General features: G+C 36.3%; 1 protein-coding gene across 1 annotated transcript in view; it reads left to right on the top strand.

Annotated features, from left to right (window-relative positions):
* MAGI2 (membrane associated guanylate kinase, WW and PDZ domain containing 2) overlaps positions 1–22,116 on the top strand; it is an 835,146-nt gene that overhangs the window by 1,150 nt on the left and 811,880 nt on the right. The window lies entirely within an intron of this gene.

Below are 22,116 nucleotides of genomic sequence, written 5' to 3'. Positions count from 1 at the left end.
CCTTGTATAGAAGTACCAGATCATGTAAAATGTATATGTCATGGATGATTATACTGAAATGCTGATAACAAACAGAGAGTGAAATGAATAATTCAGCACCCAACCCTTTTCACCTACACACATTTTGGGAAGATGGACTCTTGCCATTGTTGGCACTGACTGTTCATTAAAATAGATATGCCAGGGCAGCACTATCAAATATTCCTAATTGAGAATGCTTGCTGATTGATATTTTGTCAGTGTGTGTTAGTTAAGTGAATAGACCTTTGGACTCTTACTTTAAAACTAGAAGTTGAGAAAAGTGCATTCTTAAATTTGTAAGTTTGGCCTTAGAGTGATGGCAGAGGAAGATGGATTAAAGTAAGTGACTGAACTATTTTTAAGGTAACGGTGGACTCATTTTCAAAGCTGTGATGTTGTCGGTGCAGCCGTGTAAATTTATCTTTTGTGACATGAGAGAAAGGAGATATGAAATACCAAATAAAGAATCTGGGCACTTTATTATGTTTAAAAGCTGAGAGAAATAGATAAGAGGCTGACATTCAGGAATACTTGTAGTCATTGCTAAGGCAATGAAATAAATAGGTCTTAATTAAATATGAAGATAATAGAAGTAAATTTCACATTAGTTAATTAGCTTCATAAATAAGTCATTTCTCTTTAGATACCAAAGAAATACTCTGAAGGAAAAATAAATATAAGGGTAAAATAACTAGGCTTATATGAGTAAACATAGAGTTTCAAGATGTGATTTTAGTACAAGGTCATAAATTCAATTAGAAATTGGTGAATAGCTCCTATAAAGGAGATGATTAGAAACTCAATGAATCTGAATATTATATTCATGCAATTATTTTTTTAATTTGTAACTGCCACTTTTAATAGACAATTCCAATAACAGCATGTACTAGCAATGCTCTTAACTTGATATAAAAGTTTAAAAAATCTTAGCTAGAGACGATTCTGATTTATTTTATCTATAATCACTTTTTTACTGATTGGACCTAAGCAATCCACTATCTTTACTCAGTATATCTTTTAATGAAATGTTCAGACACTTCCAGAGACTGTGCAGCAAAAATGTGTCAGGAGTGTGAAAAATCCTGTCATAATTTAGAAACTTAAAAGTGCATTCAGTATATCTATTGGCCTTGGTTATGTCGTGACATTTCTTACGTAGTCTCTTTTGTCAAAAAAGTCTGATTGGTTTTCATGTGTACCCAGCAACATAAAAGGAAAATGTTACTGAAGAGCTTGTCACTGCTCTTATACAGGCATTAATTAATATGTATACCTCTGTATAATCTACTGATGGCACCAGGAATAAGTCCCGGATAACTCGATGGAAACAAAACTAGTCAACTTGTAACTATGTGAGGGTGGTTTAAATTTCTTAAAAGGAAGACCCAACTGAGTAATTCTGCTCACTTCCACCACCACCTACAACTAGGAAGAAAGGAGCAACGTCTTAGGGCTTGATTTTTTTTGGTCTCTAGTAAGAAAGAGTTCTGGGATGAGGGCTCCAGAGACTTGCTCCCCTCATGCACAGCATGTACACTCAACCCATTTTAGTTGTGGACAAATCGACTCCTCTACCCGCTTCTGAAGGAAGTCTGGACCTGGCTGCTGGCTGATTTCTGTTCTACACATGGGAGGGAGGTGGACAGTCCAGGTTTCTACTAGGCCTTCACTGTAGATAATATTAAATTTCATTCATCTTTTCCAGCCCATAAATAAGGATTGGCTATATTTGGCCATTTCACTTGTTTCCCTAGAACATTATTTCAAACCTTATTCTTCAAAATCACTGTTTTTAAAGCTGTATCTCTAGGAAGAGAAGATGGGACTTGGTCACAGAGGTAGAATTGTTGGGCATATGATGAAGATGTGTGCACACACATGCACACATTTGCACACATAGCAGCTCTCATGATATCAGTTTGTCATTCTTTTAAATTGAATCATAGGAAAAAGATCCTTAGGAACGGAGTCTTTGGATCTTGATATTTTCTGTAGATTAGCCAGTTGCATGATTTATATTCATTAAGACCTAAATTTGTACATAAACATGTGCCTTTTAGCTGCTAACTGTATAATTTATAGGGTTATAAATGGTCTTAAGATCCTGATGTTTTAAAGTGAATGTTAATTTTTAAATAAATACAGTAAATAATTTTTTTACTATTAGATTTCAGGCTATATAGAATTTTTATGTAATGGAACTTTAAGGAAAATGAGTAAATAATGATGAGACAAAACTGCTGTAATCTGGAATATGATAAAGATTAACCGGGAAAGATATACATATATGTATAAAAGACTCAACATACTTCAGAATATCCATCAAATGGGATTTCAATTACCTTGAAAGTACACAAAAGACAAATTCAGAAGCACTAAGTTAGCATTTATTTAGAGTTTGCATGGGATTGTTTTATAATACTAGAGGCCCCGTGCATAAAATTCATGCATGGGGGGGGGTGTCCCCTCAGCCCAGCCTGCACCCTTTCCAATCAAGACTCCTCGGGGGATGTCCAACTGCCAGTTTAGGCCCGATCCCAGGGATTGAGCCTAAACTGGCATCAGACATCCCTCTCACAATCCTGTACCGCTAGCTCCTAATTGCTCACCTGCCTGCCTGCCTGGATGCTCCTAACTGCCCCCCTGCTGGCCTGGTCGCCCCTAACTGCCCCCCTCTGCCGACCAAGTTGCCCCTAACTGCCTCCCCCTGCCGGCCTAGTCACCCCCAATTGTCCCCCCTGCCAGCCTGGTTGCCCCCAACTGCCCACCTGCCTTCCTGGTCCCCTCTTACTGCCCCTCCTGCTGGCCTGGTTGAGCCTAACTGCCCCCCTCTGCTAGCCAAGTTGTCCCTAACTGCCTCCCCCTTTCAACCTAGTCACCCCCAATTGTCCACCCTTCCAGCCTGGTTGCCCCCAACTGCCCCCTTCCGGCCTGGTCCCCTCTTACTGCCCCTCCTGCCGGGCCTGGTCAGCCCCAACTGCCCTCCCTGCTGGCTTGGTCACCCCTCATGGCTCCCCTGCCAGCCTAGTCACCCAATGCAGCCTGCTGTTCAGTCGTTTAGTCATCCCTCCCTAACCCCCCGACAGGCCTGGTCACCCCACGCAGCCTGCTTGTTCAGTTGTTTGATCGTCCCTCACTAACCCCCCTGCCGGCCTGGTCGTAGGCAGCCATCTTGTGATGGAGTGGGGGTTAATTTGCATATTACCTCTTTATTATATAGGATGTGAGGTATACAAAGTTAAGGCAGCATGTATCTGTTGTCTTTTGCATAATATAATTTCAAAAGTTTATGAGGGAAATTTGTGGAATTAATACAGAAGACTATTGTATTAATTTTCAAATGGATAAGAGTAAAAATTGACTTTATTTTGGTTTTAATATTTTACTGAGTATAATGATTGCATATAGTTAACTCTTAAGTCTAATCAACATTGATTCAATTGAATATGGTTTTTAAATATGAGAAAAATAATCACTTTAATTTATTTATGAAGTTATGGGCCTTTCTATCCTTAACATTTATTAGAAATACAAATTAATTTTTGAGGCAGAATGAGCACAGCCACATATTTTAAATATTTTTCTGCCATCATGCCAGATGACATGAGGAAGGCTTTCAATGACCAATTTTTAAAGTTTCAAAATGAAATGGAAGGTACTTAAAATTAAACTTTTCTCCCAAGACCATACTTTGTCATTTGTTGAGATGGTTTAATTGGGAAATACTTAAAATTTATTTGAAGACAAAAGAAATACCAGTGTATACCAAGTAAAAGACAAAAATCAATAAAACGAGAGCCCTGAAGCTGCATAAAGTGTGAATAAAATGAGAACCATAGATTTAAGATATGAAAGAAATTACTTTTATGAAAGAGCCAATTGAGGTGTAACTCACAATGATGTTTCTACATATTTAATAACTTTAAGTTAGTATAACTCTGCTATGTTATAAAGAAGCATTCTCAAGAATGAGATTGTAAGTTTTCCAATATATTTTTTAAATTTCTCTATTCTACTAAATTATTTTTCATGAAGAAGCAAATAGAAGCAATAAAGTTTTAGGAACCGTCTCCTTTTAAGATGAGTAGTTACCAACACTTCAAAAGGTACAGTTATGTAAAGGGTCAACATTCCTTTTCCCTAATTATATAATCCTCCATAGGACTATGGTGAGAGAGGACTATTGAAGAGAATCTGGTGACCACATATCTATTAAAAAGTATTAAATTAAAATTAAAGTAGAACTTCCTGGTATATTGCATGAGGAAAAATAAATTTAATTTTTAAGCAGAAAATCAGTATATTTAACTATTATTAAACATGTAATATTAAATAAGGCAACATGTTTTTATAGACATGAATGAGTCTTTCCAATTACTGGTAATTTTCATCACAAATGTACATTTATAAGCATGTGATAAGTAGGTAGAGTGACATAAGCCTGTGGATTATACTACTCAAAAATTATCTTTCTTGCCCTGGCTGGTTTGGCTCACTGGATAGAGCGTCGGCCTGTGGACTGAAGGGTCCCAGGTTCGATTCCGGTCAGGGGCATGTACCTTGGTTGCGGGCACATCCCCAGTGGCGAGTGTGCAGGAGGCAGCTGATTGATGCTTCTCTCTCATCGATGTTTCTAGCTCTATCCCTCTCCCTTCCTCTCTGTAAAAAATCAATAAAATATATTTTAAAAATTAAATATATAAAAAAATTATCTTTCTTTAATGAATGAAATTTTCTGAGTTAAAGGTGATCAATAACATGATTAAATATTCAGAGTATCTTCAAGCAATATTATCCTATGTGCTGGGATGGTATGTTGAACACAGGTAGACATGCAGGCGCAGGACTAGATATATGAAATCCAACTGAGTTTTAAAAACAAAACAAAAATAAACAAACAAAAAACACAAATCCAACTGAGTTTTAAACTAACATATTACAACTGTATATTGACATCTGTGTTAACCTTAACTTTATAGTTTTGCTTCAAGTAAGAATCATCAATTAAGAAGGTTTTTTTTAAGTTGCATTAGAGTGCTTCACAATTATTTCAGAAGCAAAATAACACGTTTTTGTTCTTTGATAATGAATTTAATTTTTTCTAAAATAGCCTGATTATATGAGGTGCTAAGTGTTAACTATAAGGATTTTAGAGAATAGGTATGTTATTAGCATTGTGGGCCAAACAAGAAGGACATCTATGAACAAATGAAAATAAATTTCTTCAGAGATATATAAACTCCTATGGAAAGCTAGACCAAAAGAAAAATTCCAAAAGCTTCTGAGCAGTAGCAAATACTTTAAAGGATTCTACTTGTTTACTCATTAATATGCCTGCTTGGTATATTTATTTAAAATGTGATGTTACTTAATAGAAAGCTGTATTAGTTTTACCCTCCCTCTCTTATTACTGAGAATAATAAGATTTAGTTTCATGTTATAAATGTGAAAGTGCAATAGACTTTTTTGTCTTTTTTCATTGAACAAAATGAATGCATCTTTCTTGGTCAGTAGCATCCATTGGTTTGTTGGACAGAGAAAAAATGGCTTCCAATGTTACTTAAGATGGAAAGGCAATGTACATTAGAAGCGATTGCATTGATTTAACCATTTGACACCACAGGGCACTGGTACTGGAATAAAGGAGTATACGTGGTACAAAAGAAAAGCAAAAACCACCAACAGTGAACAACTTACTGATGTTTAAAGCCACATAGAATGCCCTCTGCCCTGACTCAGCAGCTTGTTGTGTGGCTGTGACCCCAATCTTTCCTCTTGTTTTGTTTTTTTTCTTCCCCTTTGGTTTTCTTTTTCTTCTCTTTCCTCTTCATACAGAAAGGCTTTCCATAGGAAAACTGGGTCTGTGGACTACAGATGGAGTAGGCAGATGGTATATACACTCTTGGGTTTCAATGGTTTTAGCAGCTGTCCCAGGGAAAAATTTGAGATAAGTGCCTGAAGCCATTTTTTTTTTCAACAGAAAAGCCAGTAATCAGATTCAATGGAACGTAGCTCACCTTCCAGAGGTTCCAGAATCTGCTCCCTGAAGACTTCAAAATTGTAGTCCAGTGGGACATAAGAAGGCCAACAGATCACATAGTACATCGCCGCACTTTTTTTAAAAATATATTTTATTGATTTTTTACAGAGAGGAAGGGAGAGGGATAGAGAATTAGAAACATCGATGGGAGAGAAACATCGATCAGCCGCCTCCTGCACACCTTCTACTGGGGATGTGCCCGCAACCAAGGTACATTCCCTTGACTGGAATCAAGCCTGGGACCTTTCAGTCTGCAGGCTGACGCTCTTTCCACTGAGCCAAACCAGTTAGGGCTCGCCGCACTTTTTGAATAGAAAGAATTAGGACTCTGTAGGGTTCAGACCTACCCTAGTTTCCAAACTCTTTTGACTAGTATGTAAGCTGTTGGATTATTATATAACTGAAGGAAACCTGTAGGCAGACGGTAATAGAACTTTAAGGAACTCTAGGGCTGCAGATTTGTAGTAGAGCACTCAATTTCTGATTCAAATGCCCCTAGTCAATAAAGCAATAAAAAAGGAATAATAATTGTGGTTACTGATAGTCTGTTGTTTAGTGCACTATTCAGAGTTATTTACACATTGCAATTTAGAATTGCTGTAGCATGGTGAGCAGCAATGACCCTTGGGTTTACCTATTTGACAACATGGTGCTATGGAAAGAGCACTCATCTCAGAACTGAGAGCCATTTGTTTTGGATTAGGTTATGTCACTAACTATAGGCCTTGCCGTTGGGACTAAGGGGAAGGAGGGGGAGGAATAAAATGAACTGTAACAGGTTTGTTCTGCTCTAAAGTGATGTAGTTTTCTGATTCTGCTGGCTTGTTTTCTTTATGTTGTCGTTATTCAAATCAGTTCATCAAACTGGCTTAAATTATTCTGAGTATGGAATGTCCTTGATATTGAGCAGGTGTAAACAACTATGGAACCTGAAGATATATCAAATACAGCAGACACTTCAGGGAAAAATAAAGAGCTGGGTTTAAATTAAGTGCAGTTCTGGGTATAACCAGCCAAGCATGTACTTCCATATTTTTTTATGAATGTCAGGTTAAGGATGCCATCATAATTCTGATGTTCCTTGAAATCTGCCTTCACTATTCATGAAATTCTGAAATATGGTCCAGTCTTAGTAAGTGGATGGGAAAATAAACATAATGAGAAATATAAAGCTTTTAAAATTGTTTTCCTCCTTTTGAATGTGTAATGAGTTGAGATATGACATAAAGACTTCTCAAGCATGAGGTTTATTGTTATGAAAATGTGATTGTAATCTTTGTGATAAGACATTTAACACAAAATATAGTGTCTTCTAATGCTGAACTTTAATAAATATCATTTATGCAGGTGAATGACCCAGGGTAGATGCCCAAATGAATCTAGCTAACAGAAGGTGAAATCAGTGCTCAATCAGGATAGTCAGGAGGCAGATTAGGAGAGTCAGTATAGTTTCTAATGCAGGACAATTAAAAGGCAAGACTAATGTAAGATTGACAGTCAATTCAATTAAAAAACACACGTAGATTCTGCTTTCTTAGGCAAGTCAGAAATTTAGAATTGGATCAATTCCCAAGTAGCTTCCCAGTTTCTATTCCAAGACCTGTTACCTTTCCTACTTACAGGCTAGCTTACAGAAATGTTGCTTTTTATGAACACAAAATCAGCAAATATCTGCACAAGCTCTGTTGGAGTAGAAATGAGAGTTCAACTGAGAACTCCACTCTAACCTGCTGATCAACAAAACCCCTTGTGTGCATAAATGATAACTCCTTAACTTGCCCCACCCCCAAAAAGAAGACCAAATTGGGTAGCTAATGCCAAGATATATATATATATAATCTTCTCTCACATTTTTTGGCAGGAATTCAGTTCCTTTTCGCCTTTTTTAAAATTGTTTGACACTGATGAAAAATTGTAAAGATCAGTAATGCATGTGAATGTTGGTGGGAAATTTGAGACTTCATGTGCTGAATTCCATCATGTGCTGGATCCAGTTCATCTTAGCATTGCCAGTGAAGGAAGGGTTATGAGTTCCAAGCCAGGGCCAGTTTTAGGCACACAACTCCATGAACATCAACCAGAACAATTTTTAAATGGCAGCAAATGTATTCACTAAATACTTTCTCTGTGAAAGAAATCTTTTTCATACATTATCTCATTGACTCCTCATAGCATCCCTATAAGGTATGTTTCATTTCCACCATTGAAGACACATGGAGAAACTGAGCTCTGAGGTTAAATCAGTGGTTCCCAAACTTATTTGGCCTACCGCCTCCTTTCCAGAAAAAAATATTACTCTGTGAAAGAAATCTTTTTCATACATTATCTCATTGACTCCCCTCATAGCATCCCTGTAAGGTATGTTTCATTTCCACCGTTGAAGACATATGGAGAAACTGAGCTCTGAGGTTAAATGATGAACTGGACACCATGCAGTGAGTCAGTGGAGTAACAGGGATTCCAGCCCAGGTGGATCTCGCTTCCAGTCCACACTCTACATGAGAGGAACTCTCTAGTGGGAGCTCTAGTGCAGTGATGGCGAACCTCTGACACGCGAACTCATTTTTTTGGTTGATTTTTCTTTGTTAAATGGCATTTAAATATATAAAATAAATATCAAAAATATAAGTCTTTGTTTTACTATGGTTGCAAATATCAAAAAATTTCTATATGTGACACGGCACCAGAGTTAAGTTAGGGTTTTTCAAAATGCTGACACGCCGAGCTCAAAAGGTTCGCCATCATTGCTCTAGGGAGTCAAGAACACCATAAAGGCTTCCCACGAGGTTCAAAGATACTCCTAGGGTAGAAAAAGAGGAAAAGCAAATAACTCTGCAGGCTGACAGACTACCTAGTGAGCATGAATGGAATTATACAGGCTGATAGGCTCTCTGATGAGCATGAATGGAGTACCATCAATGGTTTTTTTTTTTTTTTTTTTTTTTTTTTTTACCAAGCCGATGTGGACAGTTTCCCACAATTAAAAAGAAAAAGTGTGGATAATTATTAGGAAAGTTTTCAAGGGACTGTCTATTTATTGGTTAGCTTTAAATCAGTTATTTTCTTTTTTACAGGATCTTCTTGATTAGTCATTAATCAATCAAGTAACAAATTGTCTTTGCTTTAACATGTCATTGCCAGAAATACTGGAATATAAAATACATAAGGGGGAGAAAATAAAAATTTAATTGATAAACATATTATTCCAGTAATTAAAACTTTTACCTTGTTATAGGAAGAGAACTGTACTATATAAAAGCTTTCTTTCATTTCTAAACTTGCTTATGAAAATTTATTTCATCTCAGCTCTAGTAGACCTTCTAACTGTATTTCATTTTCTGAATCATAATCTAAATCTAAAATTCTAAAAAACGTAAAGCTCTGTAAACAGGTATTTGTAGAAATTCTCAATTCCTCACCTTGATATTTTATAAAAATATTACTTTTTCAAATCAGTGTGAGAGTGACAGAGGTAAAGTTAGGAAAAGAGAATGAATTAACATTTACCAAATAGCTACATGCAAGGGCTATAATTATGTCATTGCATTTTGCAATTCTCTGAGAAATATGTCATAGTTCCTAATATTCAGACCAAGAAACTTTAGCTGAGAGAGGTTAAGAATCCTTCCTCAGATCACAGTTACTAAGTGGATGACAAGGAACTCAAGTATCTAGGTGTGTTTTTTGCCAAGACCAATTTTTTGGATATATTATGTTGTCTCTTTAGTTATTATATCTCTGATGTCCCAATAGTTCCGAACAATTTTTGGAAAGCCCCAGAACATAGAAGATTGCTTGGATATATATATTTTTTTTTAATTTAATATTCCCATACATTAATAGAAGTCATGAAAATGGATAGGGAATTATATAAGATCACTAACACACTCATCCCAAAACTGCTATGCAGGAGTCCCTCTGGTATTATTCTTTCAAGGGCTCCAAAAAGACCAAGGTCAATAGGTGATTGCTATTATTCAAAAGTGGCATGCACTCTTCCTGTTCTTTTCTGGAGGTAACCAGGACTATTTACTTCAGAATAACATTTTAGTAGAGAAAATGGCCCTTTTCCTGCTATGGATTATTAATTTACTAGAGGCCCAGTGCATGGATTCATGCACATTGAAAGGAAATTAATTAGACGGTTCCCGGTGGGGCAGGACTGGGCGGATGGGCCAGACATGTCCTGGAGCCAACTTCCCGCAGGCCCTGGCCGGCAGCACCTGGAGTGGTGCCAGGGCTTGAAGGGCGTCTGCGGAATGAGCAGGATACCTCTGGCAGGTGGGGTCCCTTGAACTGGCCTGAGGGAATCGGACTGAAGCTGGCAGTCCAACATCCCCTGAGGGGTCCTGGAGTGCGAGAGGTCACTCTGAAAAGTTGCTGTCACTCAGCAGCCATTGAACATCTTCCCTCTGGTGGTCAATGCACATCATAGCTACTGGTCGGAGCACCTGCCCCCTGGTGGTCATTGTGCATCATAGCTACCGGTTGGATGGTCGAACGGTCAGATAGTTCCTTAAGCTTTTATATCTATAATAATAAAAGCATAATATGCTAATTAGACTAGATATCCCTCCAGACATCCTTCCAGATGACCTTCCAGACGAAGCGGGGGCTGTGAGGGAAGCCCGGGTCCCGGGTGCCAGAGGGAAGCCGGTGCCGGCAGCTAGGGGAAGGAAGGCCTATTCTTGCACGAATTTCGTGCATCGGGCCTCTAGTATTTAGATAATTAACAGACCTAGAGTTGAACATTAGACAGTTTTTTTTCTCTTGACAATAATACTTATATTGTCAATAATACATATGTGTTTAAACAGCAAGTTTCTCTATGACTCAGTTTCTCATTTGTAAGATGGAGATAAAATAGTACTTGCCTCATAAAAATATTGTGAAAATTAAATGAATTAAGAGGGTCAGAAAAGTGCCTTGCATAAATTACACGTTCAATAAATTTTACTATTACTATAAAACTCTCTATAAGGGCTAGTTAAAGAACGGACTTGTATTTTTGGAAGATGGATGTAATAGTAGTTGTCAGTACTTGTGAATATAGTGAGTTGTTGTCAAGTACTTGGAAAGGGAAAAAAAAAACATTACTGTGTTGCTATTTAAACTTGAGATCTACACTTAATGGGAGAAAATGTGATTGGTAGAGTCACTGTTAAGATTCAGAATAACTCCTAGGCAAACAAAACTACACTGTAAACAGTTGATCATAAGATCTCTAGTGCATGGTTTCTCAATCCTGGCACTATTGATATTTGGGGTGGATAATTCCTCATTGTGGGCACTATATTGTGTATTGTAGAATGGTTAGCAACTTCCCTGGTTCTTAGCCACAAGATGCTAGTTGCACTTCAAATTATCAAAACCATAAATGTCTCCAAACATTGCTAAATATCCCTTGAAAGGCAAAAATATTCCAATTGAGAACCATCACTGTTTTGAAAGAGTGTAAAGAGTGTATCAGTATATGTCAAAGATGCATAGCAGAGAAGGGTCAAGTAGTTAAGGGTGGGTGGGAAGTGCCCCTGCCAAGTACTGAGAAGAGAAAAATCACAACCACTGAACATGAATCTTCCTGGTCACAATGACAGGGATGTCCTAACAGGGAGAGTGATAACAATAGACTAAGTGACAGCCACTCAGTTTCACAAGCTTTACCCCAACCCCAATGCAAAATGTGTCTCAGGGAAAATGATGTCATTAAAATCAATTTGTGTAGCTTCTCTCCTTATGACTATATTTTATCACAAATCAGTCTGTGTGAGATACATTTTCTCATGGAGCATTGCCTACCTGATTGTACAGACTGATATATTTATTAGGGAGACATGATATCCTAGACCATGTCAGAATAATTTTCCATTGCAAATTGATAATTGGGTTTCCCATGTACACTTTGGAACTATGTGTGTTGTCAATGCTTGATCTCCCTTGATACTGACCAAAGTCATTCTCCAGGCTTTCAAAATTAGGGACTAGATTTTTAGAACTTGGTGAAACTGCTGGGATTTAATCAAGTTTGCCCATTGTGAACTTTAGTGTTCAATAAAAATTTAATGGATGGACAGACGGACGGACAGACAGATGGTTGGATGGATGGATGGATGGATGGATGGATAGATGAATGGATGAAAGAATGAGGAGAAATATGTGGCATTTCCAGATACACCTCAACTTCAAAAGCATGTAAAAATGTTTATAGATTAAATAGATGATAGATAGATAGATAGATAGATAGATAGATAGATAGATAGGGCAGGGTACAGAATGGAGCAAGAAAGGCAAGACCAGGTAAAATATTTTGTGGTTACTATTTGGATCTGTGGAAATCTGGGGTGAGTGAGACTAGAGTGTGTAGACTGGAAATCGTTATATTTGACAAGGCCTTCACCAACTACTCAATATTACAATGCTACCTTATCTTATGTATATTTGAGGCAGAAGGAAAGGATTTGAAGTATAGCCAAAACATCTCCTAGAATGAGATAATGGAATTGAGGACACAGGTGTCGGAGCCCGTGCTTTTGAGATTACATGGAAGGGTGAACGGATACATTCAGAACCAATTACATGTTAAGATTTTTATTCAAAATCGTGGCTACTGAGATCAATCTCAAATTCATAACCTGTAACATTTTGAAAGATATGTCTCTAGAATTTTCTTTTCTTTCTAGCCCCATTGCACTATTATGTCTTCCATCAACCCTGCTAAATAAAATGTTTCGTGAACTTAATTCAGCAGCAGCCAAGTAAATCAGACACTTCCCTTGAGAACCTTGTACTTTTTCTACTAGTGTATGAGACATCACAGATAATTACCATCCAAAATATTTCTATAATAAAAATATGACAAGTAGTTAGGCCTTCATTAGCATAATGAAATTCATCTAACAGCCAATTCTTTGGAGTAAAGGTAGTTTTATTTACAGGAGAGTTTAAAGGAACAGCAAAACCACTACTATTAAACAGTGTAATTAGTGGTGATGCAATTATTCTGGACATTTAGTCAATGAAATAAAATGTTCAGCCTCTTTTTTCCACTAGGATAGTTTCCATTCAGATGTTTATGCATACTTACACTGGACATAGTTGCAACTAAAAATATACAAAGCACCTAAATGCCTATAGATTTCTACAGGGTTATAGAACTATTTTTTTCTGTTGTTTATTTTAAACCTTGAAAGTAGATTGTTAATTCACTTTGATCCAGATCAATTACTCTGTGTTATCATTTGTCTACCTAGACCTTTTATGTTACAATTCCTTCTGTCTTTAATTCATCCTTTTCTACATCTTGGCTTTAACTATGTACTTGGAGGCTGACTCAAAATAGCCATCCTGAGTGAAAATATGCTTACCTTCCTCGAACTGTGATTTCATGGTGGTCATTTCAGACAGCCATGGAGTACTAGAGATTCTACAGCAAATGAATGTTTTCAGCAACCGCTGAAATATTAACAAGTTGTACAATTTTGTCCAAGTCTATCGACTGTCCTCTTTCTACCATTCTGGACAACTTTATAGAAGATCAATGAAACATTAGGGAAATAAAAACCAACACAGGACTTTAATTAATGGGTTTAATTGAAAGTGTAAGAGAGAGAGTAAACAAAATAAACTTTTCATTTTTCAATAGTTGCTTTTTCTAGGCTTTTGTAAATTAGCAGATATATTACTGGTTTTGTGTTGTTTAAAATTAAGCCCATCTGAAATAAAAACTATCCAGACTTAATTAAATCACCCTTTGGTTTGGTTGGGGTTTAATTTCTTGGAAATAATCAAATTTCTATTGTGGCAGAGCTTATGTAGAGTTCAAGGAATATTTGGTTTTTCTCTATGTATTGTAGCCTTCTTTGTTGGTTTGGAACCATTGTCCAAAAGGATAATGAATGTGACTGAGAAAACTATGAGCTGCTTCCCTTACTCCATTTCTCTTCCCTTGTTATAGTAAATTTAATGGCCATATATTCCAGTTGGTATACCCATCAAAAAAATAGAGACTGTCTTGGACTGCACTGGATCTAAATAAGCCAGATCAAAACTTGTAATATTGGCCCTAACCGGTTTGGCTCAGTGGATAGAGCATTGACCTACAGACTGAAGGGTCCCAGGTTCAATTCTGGTCAAGGGCATGTGCCTCGGTTGTGGGCACATCCCCAGTAGGGGTGTGCAGGAGGCAGCTGATCTATGTTTCTCTCTCATCAATGTTTCTAACTCTCTATCTCTCTCCCTTCCTCTCTGTAAAAAATCAATAAAATATTTTTTTAAATTGTAATATTGAACATTCCATTAAAATCTGGGAGTTCAGCATTTGTTATATCACAGCTTAGAATAGCATTCTGACAATGAGAAACGAAAGGGTCCTTCTTATGAAAGTGAATCCCAGGACAAAATATGTTAAGTCCTTGCCCAGTTCTTGAAAACAGTTTTTCTTTGCCATGTGTGTATATGTCAAAGTAAAAGAAAAGAGTCTATATAAAGCATATCATTGCAAGGTTCATCAATGCTTCAACTTAGCATGCTGGTTGTTTCTTTTATTAAAAATAATGAAGTGAAACTGCCTTTAATAAAATTCATATTACTATTCTATTTTCTACAGTAGAAGAGACTTTCAGACATGATTAATGGGTAAGAAGAGGAGAGAATAAAGATTCTATAGAGTTCTGTAAAATTTTTATCTAGTTTGTAGCTTGAACTTGATTACTTTAATCACTAGATAAATCTGTGACTCAGACTGTTGGTTCATTGTGTATGGAACAAAAGTCCCACATTGTCCTTTATTCTGTAGTTAAAGATAAACCTTGAAAATAAGATAATCATTTTTCAATTAGACTCCATGCAGAGAAAGCGTGGTTATCAACATGTATGGAACATAATCAGCATTAAGTTGTCATATTTTGGCTGCATTAATGTTGTTAAATTGACATAATTGTCATTTTAAGTAGATTATATTCTCTGAAATCAGTTATTGCCTGAAAGATTTTAGCAATTAAAATTGTATTCATTAGCATACCTATATCTATACTTTTTTCCAACTCATTAATATTATTCTCACTCTCCATTGCCTGAAGTCATGAAGCCAGGTGAAGTTACACAATAAAATTTCAACTCCTTGCCTTGTTAGAAAAAGTGCCACATTTTTCATTCCCCACACAAATTGTGTTGACCTTCCTTATGAAATTCAGTGCCCTCCAAGGTTCCACTTCAAGAGTTGTTTCAGTTTAATAGTAAATGTTCCAGACTTCAGGACTGCTCCTTAATTTCTTACTCTCTCACCTGCTTGTTCATAATCCTCAGCCTGGAAAGACTGAACCTGCTGTAGACTTTCTCTCTCCTCTCTGACTCCTCGCTACTCACCGGTGAGTGTGTTTTTTATTATCTTTGTATCACAGAAGTAAAAAAAAAAAAGGCACAGGAATATATTAACTAATAGGTGAGCAAGCGACAAAATTAGAGGAAATAAAAGTCAGTATAAACCCCATTGTGGTATGTGGTAGCCAGTTCTATGGTAGAAGACAGAGAGTATGGAGATTTGTAATGCACATAGGATTTAGTGCTGATTCCATGGCTTTTTTGCTAAATCACTTTAACTCTCATGGCCTTAGTATGTTCATCTCTACAATAAGAAAATTATAGGACTTTCACATTCTTAAGCTCTAGGGACTAGGCTGAAAAGGAATAATTGGTTGGAATGGGCAAGAGGTATAGCAAACAGTATGATGGGTTTCACGGAGAGGGAGTGGACCAATCTTCCATGGATGATCTTCAAATACACCAAAGCTGAGTTCTGAGGGTATTGTTGTTTAGTTGTTCCTGTGTTTACTTAAAGAGAATCAGATTTTTAAATAGGTATATGATAAATAGGTAGAGTAAGGGATAGAAAAATGAAAACAACATACTCTTTCTACCTAATTTTCTTATATGCAGGATAAAAATTATCATTTTATATACCTTCTTCATGGTAATGTTAGGATTAACTAGTATTTATACAAAAGTAATTTGAAAATGAAAAATGTCATTTAAGTGCTAAAGTGTTGCTTCTGTGTTGGTTTCTTAAAATGAGTAATTCTTCATTTTTCTTTGTAAATGTTCTCTGATGTGCATCACAGAATTTATAAACGTGGTGCAATAACTGATGACTTGTGCCAAAATACAATCTGGATAAAATGCTACTGCCATCACTGAGGACTAATTGAATTGCATGGAAAACCATACCTGGAGTCTTCTGCAAGGATATCTTCACATATGTATGCAATTGAATTAACAAAGATGACCTTGCTATATACAATGATTAACTGTTCTACAATCATAATTAAGTTAAAAGTAAATACATATCCAACAAGCTGTCATAGCCTCTCCTAATTATTCTGCCATGATTTAAAAGATTAATATTCTATTTAGGGACACTGTGAGTAATATAGAATTATATAGGATCTCCTATTGCTACAGGCAAAACCACTTCAGTGTGCATCAGATGAGTATTAAAAAGTTTATCCTTGGTTTAAACAAAGTTAAGTGACTTACTAGTGAGCCATGGTAAAGTAATAATAATAATATTAATGAAATAATGCTTGCCAAAAGGAAAGGGACAATTTTACTGCCTGAGATAACCTTCCTGAAATGGTGAAAGCCTACATCTCCCACAGTTGGTTGATACTTTATTGCCTGATTTATCTATTTGATGTTATCAATAGGACATCAATAAAACAACCCAAACACTGGAATTGAATATTATAAATATTTTCTTTTCAGGATTATCTGTAGATCAAAAATAATTTCCTCAAAGTGAGAATTCTTCTGAACCATATATCTGAGTCTACTAAATTAAAAGCATTTGATACTGCTAGTAGCTACACAAATTAATAAACATAGAGAAATATACTGATGTAATAATAAAACTAAGAACACAGCATTATAATTTCCAAAGCAATTGGGAATAATGATTGAAGTAATTGCTACCTTCAAATTTATTTCTGAGAGTAGTGATTGTTTGCAAGTGTAGAAATATATTATTTAGAAAATTGCATAAAGGAAGCAATAACTATGTCTCCATATGAAAGGATTTCAGAATTTCAAAATGCTAGTAGTGTTTATTTGCTATCTGAAATTTGAAAGGTACATTATTTTACTACAGACAAATAATCATTTTATGAGTCAATCCTAAATGATGGAGCTATTTTGTACTTCTAATATGCATAAAATATATTTTATATATATATGTGAGTTTATAAAGTCTAAATGATGTCACAAATATATTCATTTGCTCCTTGTAAAACTTATAAATCTTATATAAAATGTAGCATTAAAGGAAAAGTAGTTTTGAGCTTCAAACAATGAACTAATGCAAAAATTATACTCTTTAAATATTAATTTCTGACATACCTATATTTAATTATTAAATATTTGAAAAAATAAATATAAAAATACATATGAAGTATAGAGAGAGAAAATATTTAATTTAATAATTTTCAATTAGTAATTACTCAGTAACTTCAAATGCTGACTGAAGCTATCAAATTCTCATTGAGAAAGGTTTATTCCTTTCTAATTAATATCATTTGTTCACTAGTTAGCTTTTAAAAATATAAAAATTTAAAGGCATGATTTTCACTAGAGAATCAAGTTTTCCTCCATAGAATTTACCTTTGCAGAGAATGTAGAGTTGGAGTTTTAGCCAAACGAAAGGGGGAAAATAATACATGAAATAAAATTGAAAATAAAAGTAATACATTGTCTTAGAAAGTGGGGTAAATTATGGGAGCAAATTGTAATAATGGGAGTAAGTTAAATGATTTTTTTGAAATAAGCAGGACTACAAATGAGCCGAGAGAGCAAGGATGAGTCTAAACAGCAACCTAAGGTTTGTGAGGTTATTATTTTTCTATTGCTCCTGTAACAAATTACCACAGAATTAATGGATTAAACAACATCAATTTATTATCGTAGTATTTCTGGCAGTCAGAAGTCTGAAATGGCTCTTATTGGGTGGAAATCATGGTTTGGGTGGGGCTGCACTCTCTCCAGATGAAATAAGGAAGAAACCATTCCTTCTCTTTCTGAGGCCAGGTTCTAGAGGCCACTTTCATTCATTAGCTCAGGGTCTCTTTCTTCATCTTCAAATCCAGAGCATAGTGTCATCATCTCTGGTTCTGTCACTCGTGTATTTCTCTTATAAGACTCATGTGGTTATAGTTGAGCCCATCCAAATAATCTAGGATAATACCCCATCTCAAGAGCCTTAATATAATCAATAGCATATGCACATTCCTTTTGCAAATGAGCTGAGATAATCACAGGTTCTGGAGATTAGGATGTGGATATCTTTGGAAGGAGAGAGATAAGGCATTCAGCCTATAAAAGTGTATAAATTAAAGTCATCACAAAAGCCAGTCATCAAGATTAGAAGCAGAACCAGGAGAATACACTCAGGGGAATCATAGTGTCCGTGACTTGTTGGCTCTCGATTTCCAAGTGACTATCTTAGCTGAAAGGTGCTGGGGCCCATCATGGTTGTCTGTAGATTATCTTCTTCCATTCACAACAATTATTCAATCCCATAGGCTTGGACACATGGAACAGACTAACAGCTGTTAGAGGGTAGGGAGTTTGGGGTGCTGAATGGAAAAGGTGAAGGGATTAACCACATATATATAAAACACATAGACAAAGACAACAGTGTGGGACAGCCAAGGAGAAAAGGGGGTGGGGGCAGGTGGAGGAGAGCAAAGACGGGGAGGTGGGAACAGAAAGAGACTTTGCTTGGGGTAATGAGCATATGATGCAGTGTGCAGATGTTGTTTTATTAGGTTGTGCCTGTGAAATCTATATGGTTTGGTGAACCAATGTCACCCCATTAAATTCAATGTAAAAATTTATACTACAGAGCGATGATAATTAAAACAGCATTGTATTTAAAAATAGACACACAGCCCTAACCGGTTTGGCTCAGTGGATAGAGGGTCAGCCTGCGGACTGCAAGGTCCCAGGTTCGATTCCAGTCAAGGGCATGTACCTTGGTTGTGGGCACATCCCCAGTGGCGGGTGTGCAGGAGGCAGCTGATCGATGTTTCTCTCTCATCGATGTTTCTAACTCTCTATCCCTGTCCCTTCCTCTCAAAAAACCAATAAAATATGTTTTAAAAAATAAAAATAAAATAAAAACAAACACACAGACCAGTGGGATGGATTGAAAGCCTACAAATGGCACCACATGTATATGGGCAAAATTTTTTTTACAAAAGAGCCAAAACACACAATGGAGGAAAAAAGAATCTCTTCACTAAATGTTGCTGGAAAATTAGAAAGCCACATACAAAAGATGAAACTAGGTTACAGTGTGTCCCAATTTTAAAAAATTAATTCAAATCAATCAAAGACCTAACTATAAGATCTAAAACAATAAATTACATGGAAGAAAGCATAGATACTAAACTCATGGGCCTTGGTCTCAGAGAAGATTTTGACCACAAAGGCAAGAGAAGTAAAGGCAAAAATAAATAGATGGGAAGTAGAGCAAACTAAAAGGCTTCTGTACAGCAAAAGAAACCACCAACACAACAAAAAGTCATCCAACCAAATGTACGATGATCTGACAAGGGTTTAACATCCAAAATATATAAAGGACTCTACAACTCAACACCAAACAGTCCATTTAAAAAATGGGCAGAGGGCCTGAACAGACACTTCTCCTAAGAAGACATTCAAATATCCAACAGATATATGAAAAGATGTTCAACTTCAGTTTAGGGAAGTGCAAATCAAAACTATAATGAAATGCTACCTCACACCTGTTAGAATGGCTATATCAACAAGATAAGTTATAACAATCATTGGAGGGGTTATGGAGAAAAAAGGAACTCTCATTCATTGTTGGTGGGAATGTAAACTGGTACAACTACTATGGAAAACAGTATGGCTGTTCCTCAAAAAATTAAGAATTGAGTCACCATATGACCCAGCAGTCCTTCTTCTGGGTATCCCCTGAAAAACTTGAAAACATCTATTCACAATGATATATGCACCCCAAAGTTCATCATGGTGACCAAGACATGGAAACAGTCCTTTGATAGATTGGATAAAGAAGACGTGGTGCATATATACATATATACTATGGAATACTACTCAGCCATAAGAAATGATGAAATACTGCCATTTCAAACAACTTGGGTGGACCTTGATAATATTATACTAAGCAAAAAGTTAAGAACTATATTATTTCACTTATATGTGGGAATATAAAACTGAAACCCATAGACACAAACAACTATATGGTGGTTACCAGGGAGAAGGGGATGGAGTTAAAGAGTAAAGGGAGCAAAATATATAGTGACAGAAGATTTGATTGTGGGTGGTGGGCACACAATGCAATATACACAATATGTATCATAGAAATCTACACTTGAAACCTAGATAATCTTATTAACCAAAGTCACCCCAGTAAATATAATAAAAAAGGAAGAAATACCTTTTCTAAACTGCAATCTTGAATTCTTTGTCATTTAAATCACAGTCTTTTATGTCTTTGAGATTGGTTTCTGGAGACTTTTTATTTTCTTCCTGAGCTACCTTTTTGCTTAGAATTATAGTTGTCCCTCTTGTTATAACTTTAAAGAGAGAAACCAATTTGTCTTCTCAATCCCAGTGATGTTGTCATTACTCAAAGACAATGTATTTTTATATAATAAAGTATCTTAGTTTTATTAATTTTCATGTTTTATTATATCTCTTTTTAGTGTCCCTTTTTGTTGTTGTTATTTTATCTTGTATGGTGAAATTGCCTTATGGCCAGTTAGTTGTGTGGTAAAAATGTTTGCAGCAATAAGGTGAATGGCAAACATGCTTATATTGAAAATGCCAGACATGTTTTCAGATATATACATTTATTACAATAATTTTTTCTCTAAAGACTTCTTTCACTGTGTCCTACAAAATTTGATAAGTTGACTTGTCATTTTCATTTAGTTCAAAATATTTTTAAATTTATCTTGAGACTTCTTTGACTTGTGTTATTTAGCAATGTTAATGTTTAATGTCCAAATATTTGGGGATTTTATAGCATATTTTGCTATTGATATCTAGTTTAATTTCACTGTGGTTTCAGAACACACTTTGTATGATTTCTATGATTTTGAACTTGTTAAAGGGGGAGTTATAATCTGTAACTTGACCTGTCTTTCTGAATAATCCGTGTGAGCTTGAGAAAATGCTGTATCCTACTATTGTTGAATATACTATTCTATAAATGTCATTTAGGTCAAATTGATTGATGTTGCTATTTAAGTCCAGTGTATCTTTACTGATTTTCTACCTGCTTGATTTCTCAGTTATTAGTAGAGGGATTAGTAGTCTCCACCTGTAAGAGTGGGTGTTTGTTTCTCCTTTCAATTCTGCTATTACTTGCCTTCTATTTTTTAATGTTTTTTTATTAGGCACACATATGTTTAGGATTATTTTGGGTGGGGATTTTTTGAGAATTGACCCTTACATCATTAATGAATACCCTATTTATTTATGACAATTTTCCTTGTTCTGAAGCCTGCTGTGTCTGAAATTAATATAGCTACTCCAGCTTCAATAAATGTTAACTACTTATTATTATTAGACTAGAGGCCTGGTGCACAAAAATTTGTGCACTTGGGGGGGTCCCTCAGCCTGGCCGGTGCCCTCTTGCAGTCTGGGACCCTTCGGGGGATGTTCACCTGCTAGCTTAGGCCTGCATCTCGGGGGATTGGGCCTATCAGACATCCCTCTGGAGGCCTGGGAGCCGTTGGGGGATGTCCACTTGCCAGCGGGGAGAAGGCCTAAGCTGCAGTCAGACATACTTAGCGCTGCTGAGGAAGCGGGAGAGGCTCCTGCCACCACTGCTGTGCTGGCAGCCATCAGCCTGGCTTGTGGCTGAGCAGAGCTCCCCGTATGGGAGTGCACGGACCACCAGGGAGCAGCTCCTGCATTGAGCGTCTGCCCCCTGGTGATCAGTGTGTCATAGTGACTAGTCATTTCCAGTCATTCTGCTGTTAGGGTCAATTTGCATATTACCCTTTTATTATATA

The sequence above is a fragment of the Myotis brandtii genome, unplaced genomic scaffold (genome assembly GCF_000412655.1).
Source record: "Myotis brandtii unplaced genomic scaffold, ASM41265v1 scaffold17, whole genome shotgun sequence".
In the NCBI taxonomy this organism is placed as follows: Eukaryota; Metazoa; Chordata; class Mammalia; order Chiroptera; family Vespertilionidae; genus Myotis; species Myotis brandtii.
This window is presented reverse-complemented; position numbering and strand designations above follow the sequence as displayed.